Genomic DNA, 12,833 nt, shown 5'->3' with positions numbered 1-12,833 from the left:
AAGTGTGTCAATATTAACTTATTACCTGCCTTGGTAACTCTGTTATAAAACATTGCCGTAAAGCACAGTTGTGATTACCTGCCTTGGTAACTCTGTTATAAAAGTACTTTTGTTTTGGTTTAAAAACAAATCTTAATACATATAAAAACTGTAATATTAAGGCTATTTGTTTCTCAGCAAATTCTCAGTGCAAACAAACAAAACACTCAACACGGAGCAGCCACACTACTTATTAAATTGGTAGGAGAATATAGTCCAACATAAAATTCGTTATAAGGAGAAATCACGTTATAGAGATTTCAGTCACTCTGCTGAGGAACTTTCCCTATATGAATTCATTTCAATAATTGCCATAATTCATTTCCCTGACCTAAAAACAAAGTTGAAAACAACCCCACGCCCCGGCCACATCCACCTACACACAATATAGGGATGAAAGGAATAAATCAAAAGGTTTAAGTGCATTTTAGCTGAGAATAAACAGATAAACGGCAGGGGAAAAGGGAGTGATGAAAGTAGTTGCTCTATTACTATGTAGCCCTGGGCTAATGCAGGAGGCCGGGCTTACACAGAGGAACAGAGGGACAGAATAAATGTGGGGAGAAGTCTAGGTTAATAACAAAGCAAAATGGTGCCTCGGGATGAGTCAGGTACTTTGTTAATATTCTTTTATTTATATATATATTCTCTTTGGTCCTGGACCCATACTTTTGCCAGTATCTTACATTTTGTCAGTGACTCTTTAATTTTTGTCTGAAATTTGTATCACTTACCATTTTTTCTCAGTGCATGGCAAGCACAGTTGTGTTCTGTTCTCAGTAAATCTAAGGCATCATAGGTGTGAAAGGCAACAATAAAAGTTAATTATTATCATTATACGATCTACTAAGAACATTTGTTAATGAAAAGACATTTCTCAACATTTCTGTGTGCTGTCTTTTTTATGATTGCAAAAGTATTGCATTGTTAGCTTAGCAACATTCTAACAACACCAAGTTCTTACTCTTGTGTAAAAATATACTTTAGCATAATAGCATATTTTAAAAGAGCACTTATTAGGGAAATAATATACTTTAAAAGAATATACTCAAGTGTGAAGTGAATGTAATGTTTTTGAACACTTAATGTTAATTGCAATTAAATTAAAATGTATTGGTAAGAATAGTTTTTTTTTTACCTACCTAAGTGGGACCAAAGGCTGGAATTCACTACATGACTTGAAATCTGAACAGATTTTTTAAACACTAGCTAGGCATCACACACTTATCGACTGAAAATAGTTAAAATTATCATAAAAATAATCACAACAATGAAAAGCAAGGAATTAAAATTTTAAAGTGATTAAAAAATGTATTTAAAATGAATTAAAATTATATCATTATTTCAATAATATCATATTATCTGCAAGTACAGTTTTCCTAAAATACTGTATATATAGTTTTAAGATTTGAAGTACACTACAAATGCACATTCAGTACAATTAAACACCCTTCTTGTGGTCCCAATAGTATGCTGTTAGTATGATGCACAGTATAAGGCAGCTCATCATGTTTAGAAACAGGGTCTTGGTGTGCGTCACTGATCTGTCAGATCTTGTGTGAAATAAATTGCGTAATGTACACAGATTGTACATTACGCACAGAGTGCCCAAGCACAGATTTATTTCTGTTCCTGTGTTGATATTAAATTAGCCTTTGGAGATCATGCAAATTACGTCTAGAACCTGTAGATGGTTTATATTTTAGTGTTTTTGGCAGTAAGGTGACTTAGCTGATCACAACGCATGCTTACTCATGCATGGGCCGCTGTCAAGAAGATTTTGGATATAGCAGATCTGACAGATCACAAGCTGTTACAGGTGTGGTATCATCTGTTTACAGATAATTCACTGAAACAATTAATTCACTGTCAGTAAACACAGGCTATATCTACCATAGTGTTTACAAGGTACATCAAGATACAAAAGAACATGACTTTAAAAATGTCTTTCTTTTTCTTTCTTTCTTTCTTTCTTTCTTTCTTTCTTTCTTTCTTTCTTTCTTATTGTAAGATCAGTACTGAGTTATACTTAGAACAGTCATGCATGTTAAAGGAATAGTTCACCCAAAAAAGAAAATGTATTTACCCTCAGACAATCCAGGATGTAGATGGTTTGTTTCTTTGTGGGAATGGATTTAGAGAAATTTAGCATTACATGACTTGCTCACCAGTGGATCTTCTGCAGTGAATGGGTGCCGTCAGAATGAGAGTCCAAACAACTGATAAAAACAGCACAATAATCCACAAGTAATCCACACAATACAAGTTCATAATATTATTTTCTCCATTGGAAAAGTCATCTTGTCTGAATCAGGAGAGAAAATGCACAGTTCAAACAATGATTTTTTTTTTTTTCTTCAAAGTCTAAGACAGTTGTAAATAATTATGTCAGTGGATTTTGATGTGAGAGGGCAACGAGAGATAGACTTTGTCACCAGAGGAAGCATTTTATGCATTTTATGCATTTTATGGAACATGCAGCTTTTTGCTTCACAAGACATCAATTGATTGACTGAGTCATGTGGATTACTTTTAGATTATTGTGATGGTTTTTATCAGGTGTTTGGACTAAATTTATCCAAATCTGTTGTGATGAAGAAACATACACATCTTGGATGGCCTGAGGCTGAGTGCATTTTCAGCAAATTTAAATTAATTTAATTAAGCTATGCATATACTATACATACACAAGGCAAAGTGAATCATATTCTCTTGCACAAACACACTGTGTGTAGCGCGGGGAATTAGATTGGTACCTTATGCTATAGGGGAGGTTAATAAGTTTGGCGCTAGCAGAAGCTGGGCTGTGAAATAGACTTGTTAGCATAAATGAGGAGGGCAATGGAAGGTAATTCAATCTCACACTGAGTTTAAAGGAAACCCTACTGCATCAGGCATGTCTGCTGGCACTGGGTAAATGACTTCTGTTCATGCTTGGTCCTACAGGAAATGTTGGGAAATTCAAATGCTGCACTGCACAGTCACATTTTTAGCTTTCAGATGAGACCACTGCTGTTGCACGGTTCCTTTGTCTGTTTATTACAGATGTGTAAGTGTAAGTAACAGCTTCACTGTACAGTAGAAGCACAGTATATGTTGAATTATACATGACGTTACATATGCTTACTGCTGCACAGATGGCCACTTGTTTTCGCTATTGAACCTCAAGGTCAGTTTTAAAACAATTTATGGGTTGTTATCGTAAATGCAGCTTAGTGATGGATCTTGGGTCTCAAAAAATTAAAGATAGACTTGGGTTGTCTGTTGACTTGAGATTGTATTTACAATTGAATTTTTCATTTTGTTCCTAATTCTCTGAACACAAAAAATCTTCCCCCTCACTCAGATCAGTTCACTCAACACATTAATCAAATATATTTTTATTCTAGAACATCGTTTTCTCAAAAATGAGAAAATGATTTGCCATTTACAAAAGGATTCAATGCTCCCTCGTCGCCCTGAGTCAATGTTTTGCACAAAACCCTTTAGCAGCAATTACAGCAGTGAATCTTGAGCATTTTGCTGCCTTTGCACATTTGGATTATGAATTTTGGCCATTTTTCAATCAAGCTGCTCCAATCCTGCCAAATTAGATTTAGAGAGTTGGAAGACAAGTTATCTGTGTTTTTGATTAGTGGGCTTTGGCTGTGATTTCCAGAAGGTTTTGTTGTTGTTGTTGTTGTTGTTGTTGTTTTTCACAGTGCTCTTCGGCCATTATTATTATTCGTAAATGTAGATATCTAAAATAGGTTCTCCTCATGGACACAGGTTTACTAGGCTCTATTTATGTTGCCTTTGATGGAGTTCCTTTTGATGAAATCGCCATATTTGGTATTGGCAGTTGTTTTTTGGACTTTGTCTTTGCCAAATACTTTGCTTCCAAGCCAACTCTTCACATTTTCATCCAAAAAAAAAAAATAAATAAATGTTTGGTTTGGCTCTCAAACTACAGACGTGACAAAAAAGTGGTCCCTCTAAAATTGTTTTAAACGATTTGCCTATTGGTTTCTTTGACTTTTTCAATTGGTCAGTTGGTGAAGATGTTGAGATATTTGTACTGTCTTGGTTTTGCCATTTCTTTTTTAACAGTGGACTCACAGTGACAATACTTTTGTCATTTTTGAAGCTGAACAGTAAAAATGTACTTCTCTGTAATCACTTCTACAAAAAATAAATAAATGAACCAATCAGTCATTTTAGGCAATAAAACAAAAGAGATAATTTATTATTATTATATATATTTTTTAATTATATGGTTAAAATATTAACATCCATAAATAAAAATCAAAACATAAAATATATATTCTTTTAAGGTTTTTTATTATTATTTGACTTGCGACAGAATAACTAATAAACTATAGTATATGAATATGTTCTTGAAGAACAGAATGCCCCATGACCAGATGTTCTCTGATTTTATTTACTGATATTGCAACTAGACCGTTGTCCTGACCTTTTGCGGGGGTGGACACACTGTGCGTAGTCCAGATAGGTTATTGATCTGCACAGTGTTTTGTTGCAAGTTCATTCATTAATTTGCGAATTCATGATTAATAGAGAAACCACATGAGATCACTGAATCATTACCTAGTGTTACATTGTTATAGACACCAGCCCATTACAACAGCTGGAACAGTGTTTGAAACATCTCACATTGTTCTGCATAATGGAGACTCACAATTGGACAGTTTAAATGATCATTATTATGGTATTAAAAGTGTTTGCTGAAATCATTATGGCTACTGCCAAATCAGTGTACTGCTCCCTGTATCCAAAATCCATTATGTTGTTGTCTTCCCCTGGTTAATGTTCCTAAACGATGTTTATCTTGTACTATTGGAACCCACAGCTGTTCCTCTTATTCTCGCTTGTCCCACAAGCTGCTGACAGCAAGAGAATGAGCGCTGAGAAAACTGCATAATCCCCCGATAACATGTGGGTGAGGATTTGTTTAGTGTAAGACAGACAAGGGGGTTTAGTACACATTATTAATAAAACTTAACTCCACTCTTGGGAAATACTGCAGGCATGAGTGAATATTAAAGGGGTACTGTAGTATACAGAGACTCTTATTGCAGATTAGCAGTGTCAGTATATTAAAATATATCTAATATATAATCTAAAGCCTGAAGTAAGAAATTGCATTTTATAATAAAAACCAACTTTTAGGACCATAAGGTTTTGTTTTCATGAGATACCCTCACATATTAACGTCCTTTGTATTTCTTTGTTCAGCACTTGAGCTGTACACACTGTATGGTCTGGTTTTGTTGGGACTCATGCAATGTTTCACGTAAACTGAAGCCCAGCAGAACAGTGTGATATAATCTGAAAAGGCATTGAGAGAAGAGCTTTGTTGCGCTCTCAGGACGCAAAATGGCCTTTTAAAACTAGAGGGATCTGGACCTTTTCAAATATTCATCACCTTGACTTTAATTATTCAGCTCTATTCTCACAGGAATAGAACATGTTACTCTTAAGAAATTAATCTCACTTTTCAGAACATGTACAGTTCATTTTTCATAATAAAGGGCACAGAGGGCATAAAAGTACACTTGCTTTAACCTTACAACAAGTGTTTTCTGCAAGTGTGTGTCTTTGTGTGTGTGTGTGTGTGTGTGTGTGTGTGTGTGTGTGTGTGTGTGTGTGTGTGTGTGTGTGTGTGTGTGCAGATTTTAAGCAGCACAACCATTTTTAACATTATTAATAACAAGAAATGTTTTTGAGCATATTATCATAATTATCATGAGCATATTATTATAATATCATCATATTAGGATGATTTCTGAAAGATCATGTGAACTGAAGACTGGAGTAATGATGCTGAAAATTCAGCTTTGCATCACAGAAATAAATGACATTTTAAAGCACTAAAATGTATTAATTTATAATTATTATAGTATTTCAAAATGTTTCTGTTTCCTCAAATAAATGCTGCCTTGGTAAGCATAAGAGACTTCTTTCAAAACAATTACAAAACAAACTCAAAAAAAAAAAAAAAAAAAAAACTGTAGTGTGTATATAATATTAAATATAAATATAATATTTAATAAAGAAATATAGATATTTTACATTTCTGTATTAACTATAGGCATCATATTGTTGTTACTGTATTTGTATATATTTTTTCTATATCTTTATATTTAGTTAAAAAAATAAATAAATGGCAATCTGTTCTGAAAAATGTTCTTTAGCAGATGCTTTTATCCAAAATGATTTACAGTGTACTTACAGTGACAGTCCCAATGGAGCAACATAAGCTTTGGCACATATACACACACACGTACCACCCAATTTACCACATCACAAAATGTTTTCATAAAAAATAAAAATAAAAAAAAAAACCTTATAAAGAATATGCTTGTAGTTGAGTTTATACGTATCTTAGCTACTATATGCCTTTAAATTCATACATTCCGAAATAAAGTAAGTTAAATGCAAGCATTTCATTTTCATGGTTTTTGTTGTTAAAAAAAATGTTTGGTTTTGGACTTGAGAAACCCTGACAGAACTGATCCAGAGATCTCCTGTGCATGACTGCTCAGTGTAGTGTGAATAATGGCCTTATTCATGTATCAGAGGAAATTATGAGTCCCTTTGGGTTGAAACAACTGTGATTGTGCACACAGAGAGATCTCTTATTAAAACTAAGGATGCTATTTATTTTTGATGAGAGCAAATGTCACCCCTGCTCTTGCAAATAAAAGCGTGTTTTGTGCCTTCTCCAGCATTCAGTGCATTACAAAGAAATCACTGCAGGTGCAGTATAGAGGTTGCTGTCTTGAGAACCTTTCTCTGTGATTGTTATCTTCTGAGACACACACACAAACCATCTCATACTCAGCAGAAAGGGATGTATGAATTATTAAGCAGTCTTACAGTGCTGTAGCTGCTGGAGGACTCATCACTGCACATCAGCATGAGGCCAGCTGCGGCATTTTGATTAGCGGGGTTCTGCTCTTACTGTACCTCCCATGGAAAATCAGCCTTTCTGTGGCTCTGACTCTTCTCTAAGAGGCCTGTCAGGGCTCCTTTCTCCCTGTTGGAGGTGGTAATGAGGGTACTTTGGAGTCATGGAAGTGATTCTCACTGCAAATGACTCATTATGACCTGTGCTGCCAGAATGTCCTGACTGATGCATCAGGAACAAGCAGTTGTAAGAGCTCAGGCACCTGTAGGGGCCATTCTAGGCCCTATTTAAAATCTGCAAATATATGGTCTGCCTTCATGTGGATCAGAAACAGCAGCTGATTATAAGGTTCTTTCACTCTAGGTCTTTTCACTCTTTTTTTCAAGTTTTTGTGAAGTTAATTAGTTAATCTAAAAAAAAAAAAAAAAAAAAAAAGAAAAATGTTGAATATAAATCAACGGAATAAGATATAATGTATTACATTTTAGATTATTTTATGTTGCATATTTGCATTTATTTTAGCCATAGCTGTTCCATTGCAATCAATCAATCACCCAGTATATATATATATATATATATATATATATATATATATATAGATATATATATATATATGTATATATATATGTATGTGTGTGTGTGTGTGTGTAACTTTTATTTTGAGAATATTCTTTCATTTTAACATTTTAAGTTTGAATTTGGGTAATATATATGCCCTATGTGCACACCATCGGTTGTCTCTGTGTAACAATGCCTAGTTTATTGTCCCTGTTAAATAGACAAACAAATACAGAAGCGCGCTGCAAATACTCACAACACAAATACAGAAACACGCTGCAAATACTCACGACACAAACAAATATAGAAACGCGCTGCAAATACTCAATACACAAACAGATATAGAAATGTGCTGCAAATACTCACAACACAAACAGAAATGCACTGCAAATACTCACAACACAAACAAATACAGAAACGTGCTGCAAATACTCACAACACAAAGAAATACAGAAGTGTGTTGCAAATACTCACGACACAAACAAATATAGAAACGTGTTGAAAATACTCACAACACAAACAGAAACACGCTGCAAATAATTTTCATACATTATGCTATATGTCCTATGTACACGCCATCGGTTGTCTCTGTGTAACAATGCCTAGTGTATTGTCCTTGTTAAATAAACAAACAAATAAAAATAAAAAACACAAACAAATACAGAAACACACTGCAAATACTCACAACACAAACAGAAACACGCTGCAAATACTCACAACACAAACAGAAACACGCTACAAATACTCACAACACAAACAAATACAGAAGTGTGCTGCAAATACTCATGACACAAACAAATATAGAAACGTGCTGCAAATACTCACAACACAAACAGAAACACGCTGCAAATACTCACAACACAAACAAATACAGAAATACGCTGCAAATACTCACGACACAAACAAATATAGAAACATGCTGAAAATACTCACGAAACAAGCAAATATAGAAACATGCTGCAAATACTCACAACACAAACAGAAACGCGCTGCAAATATGCACAGACCACATTGGAAATGTTTAAGGTAAGCACGTTTCTTTGTGTTGTGAGTATTTGCAGCTCATTTCTGTATTTGTTTGTTTTGTGAGAATTTGCAACACGTTTCTGTTTGTGTTGTGAGAATTTAGTGCGTTTCTGTATTGGTTTGTTTTATGAGTATTTGCAGCGTGTTTCTGTACTTGGTTGTGCTATGAAAATTTGCAGCACGTTTGTTGTCAAATTGATGAAGATGTTTTCTTAATTTGCAGGTGCTTTTTTTCTTTGCAAGGTTTCTCTCTCTCTCTCTCTCTCTCTCTCTCTCTCTCTCTCTCTCTCTCTCGCAATTTGCAGGGATTCCAGGATTTTTTTCCATATAATGTACTTCAATGGACTCCAAACGGTTGAAGGTCAAAATTACAGTTTCAGTGCAGCTTCAAGTGGCTATAAACGATACCAGACGATGAATAAGGGTCTTATCTACCGAAACGATTGGTCATTAAAAAAAAAAAATGTATATGTTTTATAAACACTTTTCTCTCACTTCTGCCGACTGTCAAAACCAGAAGCCGTTCCGGCAGATGTCGTAGCACGTTTGGGTCGCGCTTGCGCCTCTGGGAAATATAGGAGAAAAAGAAACAACGTTTCCTTACTTTAGCAAAAGAAAACCAGTCTCCTCTTGGCTTATATCGAAATCATCTGACATTTCCATAATAAATACTAGTTTTGTGCTTCTAATTCGTGAACGGCGTTTTATTTTGTTCTCTCTCTGTGCTCGTCACTAATCACGCAACGATGACGTGCTACGTCATCCACCGGAGCGGCTTCCAGTTTTGACAGTCGACAGAAGTGAGATAAAAGTGTTTATAAAGCATATACACTTTTATTTATTTTTCATTTCGCTAGATAAGACCCTTATTCATCTTCTGGTGTCATTTACAGCCATTTGAAGCTGCACTGAAACTGTAATTTTGACCTTCAACCTTTTAGAGTCCATTGAAGTACATTATATGGAAAAAACTCCTGGAACATTTTCATCAAAAACCTTAATTTCTTTTTAACTGAAGAAAGAAAAACAAACATCTTGGATGACATGGGGGTGAGTAAATTATAAGGAAATTTTAATTTGAAAGTGAACTAATCCTTTAAGTCTTACAGTTTTTTGCTGGACATGCCCAAACCAATACTGGTTGCTGCATTATGTTGCTGGAAATCACCAGCTCTCATTGAAAATGACTTGTGTTTGTGTTTTCTGCGAGCTGCTGTATGTGTGAACCCTTAAGGCTGAAATACAATGTCTGTAACCCACTAACAAGCTATCGCTTAGCACATGGTCTCTAAAGACATTTCAGAGAATATAAGTACTCGTTTTTTTATTAAATAAAGAAAAGAAACTACATGAAAAAAGCTAATGTCAGAATGGGCACCCAGCATGGTTTAAATGGATCTGAATCCCTTGTCTTGTAGGTTTGTATTGATTTTATGCCTTGAATCAAAAGTAGTAAATATCAAGCATTCGCTGCCTGAATAGTTGAATCTCTAATGGAAGTTTCCCAGTCATCTCTCTAGCTGTGAGCCACATTGTTATGAGCAGTCTGAACCCCACTGAGGCCACAGCGAGAGTGAAACCCATGACACGCTGTCTTTGTGAAAGTCCTTGGAAGGGGGCATCTTTTAAAGAGCTAGTTTTGTTGTCCAGCTGGATGCAGACAAACAAACCTTGATCCCTGTGGTCGTGTTATGGGTAATTACGGCACGGGAAACACTAGCACTGAGACAAGTCAAGATTAATCACAATTTAAATGCAGCACATTTTATCGACAGTAATTAGGTAACAAATTATCCAATTGGTCATTCTCCATAGCCACACTGTTTGTCTTTTACTTCAGAGAAAAGCAAAGCATTAAGGATTGTGGAGGAATATCTGTTGTTTCTCAAGGGAAATCAGTCTATAGAAGCACAATACAGTCTGAAAGATAACTGGAATAAAATGACTACTTTTCAAAGTTAAAAATATACTACTGTAGTTAAACAGCTGAAGCAGAATGTGTTTAATAGGCAGATTAAATGAATACAGTACGCTTTAGTGTCCCATTATCTTTTTAAAAATGCATTAATGCATAAATCCCATATTATTATTATTTCTTATGAGACCTGTTATTGTGTACTGTAAATAACTGATTTACTAACAAAAAGACACATAATCTGTATCACTAAAAATGCCTGGTTTTGTCCTGCCCTCCTCAGTGATGTTGACCTTGATGAAAATTAACTCATTTTAATAAAATGCAATGTTCAGTCCCAGATTTTCCCTTGTTTAAAAATAATAATTATAATAATAAAAAATATTATTTTTTACATAAATTGTACTGTTGATTGAATGCACCAAGATTTATTACAGTTAATTAAAAAAATCAAACAAATGTTTTTTTTTTTCTTAAATTTATGATAAATATAAGTTTATAAATAACTACAAAATAACACCTGACCTCAAAAAAGATCTTTCCGAGGGACAGCTAATTTTAGAGTAATTTTTAACCCTGTTATTTGCAAGTCTTTGACCCATTATTGCACATTTTTATTAATATCAAATATTAGTTTGTTTAAATATTTATTTAATGTATAAAATCATTTAAGTATAACATATCTTCCAGACTACTGTTATACTACATTTTTGTCTTTTTTGTGACTTGACAGCCACCGGCCCCATCCAATTTTTCTATTGCAAAGAATAGCTTGCACATTTTGTCTATGAATCATCACGTGGTGAATGCATGTTCATGCACCACTTCAATGTGAAAAAAGATTAGCATTTAAGACTGTTCTTGATTTATTAGTCAGGAGAACCCCTGAAAATAAATAACTACTGAAAATGAGAGAGAAAAAGCTCGAGGCCAGTGAGTCAACCAACCACCCCCAATAATATCGAACAAGTTAGATGCTGTAAGAAGGTCGATAAGACCATTAACTCAGAAAGCAGTTGAGTCATCAGGCATCTTTACATCCACCTGCTGAGAAATGCTGTCACATGCATAAACACCCTCTTCTTCTCAAGCGACTATGTAAATGCTCACAACTGAAAATCGGCTAGTGGAACGCCGGCATGAGCGACATGTGGGTAAGTATTATGGTGGCACAATTTTATGGTGACACTATTTTTAGCTGATCCCTTTAGTGTGGCCTCATAAAAAAAAAACAGATAACCAAAAAAAACTGACAACCACATCTTTATATCCAAAAATAAAAAAAATGACTCTTATAAATAGCAAGCAACTCATGAACTGAGACTGGAACTGATGTTGCAAATCAAAGTAATTGCTGTGTTAACCTTCACGCAGATGAAGTTTGGCCAGGCTGCATTTATCCATCTCCACTTATTGCTCTTATTAATAGTTTTCCACAGCGTTAGTGGATCAGACAGGGGTGAGGGCCTAGAAGTGTAATATAGGCCAGCGTTTTCTGTGACTTTGATGCTGTGCGTGTCCCAGTTCTGAGCAACAGTTGGAGACCATTTATAGCGCAGTCTGCTGGTGCTGCGGCTCAAGGTGATGGACAATCTGACCACTGGGACATTGAGGATTCAGATTAGACTATAATTATTACTACAATGTTCATTAGCACAGGTTATTCTTATGCAGTGTACTCATAACCTGACAAATTTGTTTCAACGTGCTCTTGTCCTTCAGTGAATGAGAAAATACAAGGGCGAGAAAAGGTGGTCAGTAGCAAATAAATATTTGACCATTTAAAAAAAAACTTTGTTAGTTTTGTGGTTGCCTTTCCAGCACATTTTGAGTTTAAGAATTATAAAGGGTGTTGTTTTTTTGTTTGAGATGAGTAAAGAGAATTGCCGCTTAAATATACGGTTTCAGTGTCTTTCACACTATTTTCCAACAAATTGCACATGAAAGCCTTTTATTTATTTGTCTTTACTTGAAAAGAAACTAAATGTGTCAAGGAAAATGTAAACAACAACAAAAAAAACAGACAGCCTTATTAAAAATGCATTAACTTTGATGTAAATTTGTTGACACGCCATTTCTGTTTTGTTTTATAATAAACTTTGTGTTAATTGATTTGCATTTCTCAAAATTTCATCATTATTTGAATCGGTTTATCATTGCAAACAGACCCATTTTGCGCTCATGGTCTTTTTGGCTAAGCTCACATGAAATTCTCTTTTCCATAAAAGATAAAAGTGCTGACAGCATTTCTAATTCTTCTGAAGATTGTGCTCAATACCACACACAGAAAAGGAGGCATATGGTGAATGAATATCAGACTGTTCAGTTACAATATCAGCCTTACCAAAGAAAATCCTCAGTGAGCCACAAAAAGCATTCTAATGT

The sequence above is a fragment of the Cyprinus carpio genome, chromosome B3 (genome assembly GCF_018340385.1).
Source record: "Cyprinus carpio isolate SPL01 chromosome B3, ASM1834038v1, whole genome shotgun sequence".
Classification (NCBI taxonomy): Eukaryota; Metazoa; Chordata; class Actinopteri; order Cypriniformes; family Cyprinidae; genus Cyprinus; species Cyprinus carpio.
This window is presented reverse-complemented; position numbering follows the sequence as displayed.